Consider the following 1,071-nt stretch of genomic DNA (forward strand, 5'->3'; position numbering starts at 1 on the left):
AGGTTCTCACGAGTGCAGAGCCCTCCATTTGTCCAAGGGACCACGGTTAGGGATGTACTTGACCCCAAAGCCATCTGGGATAAGCTGCTTTTCAGCCACCATGTCTCAAATTCATCTGCATTGAACTTAGTAAAGCCCCTCTTCTTGGAGAAGTGGATGTTCTGGCGGCCTGGGAACTTGAACTTGGCCCTGTGTAGGGCCTCAGTCACATGATGCTTGTTCTGCAGCTTGGTACAGATAGACATAATGACTTGGCCAATGTGGACCCTGGCTACTGTGCCCTGGGGCTTTCCAAAGGCACCCTGCATACCTGTTTGCAGCCTAAATTGGAGATAGCCATGAGGTCAGACCCCAACATCCACCGAAAGGGCTGTCTCTAAGGTCCCTTAAGGCAACCCATACAATCAACAAGCTGCATACACTACCAAGGAGGCTACTGTAGTATAGTCAGCTTTATTGGCTGCAGAGGGATTTACTTCTTTAACTGAGTATTGTATTGTTAGGATTAACCCATTTCTTTTGAATGTCATATAATCTTTAATTCTATAAGTATAGCAACCACGGAAGTAACACAACTATTTAGTAGACTATTTACTGGACTTTTTTCCCTTCAACATATTACCTTTTTAAATTAAATTAATTTGCATACAATGACATTTACCATTTTTAGTGTAAATTTCTGCAAGTTTTGAAAAGCACTCACAGTTATCTGGCCACCACAACAATGAAGATATATAACAGTTAAAATATTCCAAAACTTTCCCCATGACATGTTGTGGTCAATCTCCAACTACCAGCCTCTGGCAACACTGGTATTTTATGTTCCTATAGTTTTTCATTCTCCACAATGTCCTATCAATGGAGTCATAGTGTATAAAGACTTTGGAGTCCACATGATACATTTGTGTTTCACCCATAATTTTATAAATTTAAGTTTTTTTCTTCTTCTATAGACATTCTACAGTGTGTTTATTGAGTCACCAGATGAATGACATTTGGGTTGTTACCAGTTCAAAATGATTATAAATAAATCTACTATGAACATCCACTTGTTAGGTTTTATGTGAACAT

The 1,071-nt window shown here is 39.5% G+C and overlaps 1 pseudogene; it reads right to left on the reverse strand.

Moving 5' to 3' along the window:
• Positions 1-368: 368 nt before the first annotated feature.
• Positions 369-466, reverse strand: LOC132003052 (small nucleolar RNA SNORA70; annotated as a pseudogene).
• Between the last annotated feature and the right edge of the window lie 605 nt (positions 467-1,071).

The sequence above is a fragment of the Mustela nigripes genome, chromosome 15 (genome assembly GCF_022355385.1).
Source record: "Mustela nigripes isolate SB6536 chromosome 15, MUSNIG.SB6536, whole genome shotgun sequence".
Classification (NCBI taxonomy): domain Eukaryota; kingdom Metazoa; phylum Chordata; class Mammalia; order Carnivora; family Mustelidae; genus Mustela; species Mustela nigripes.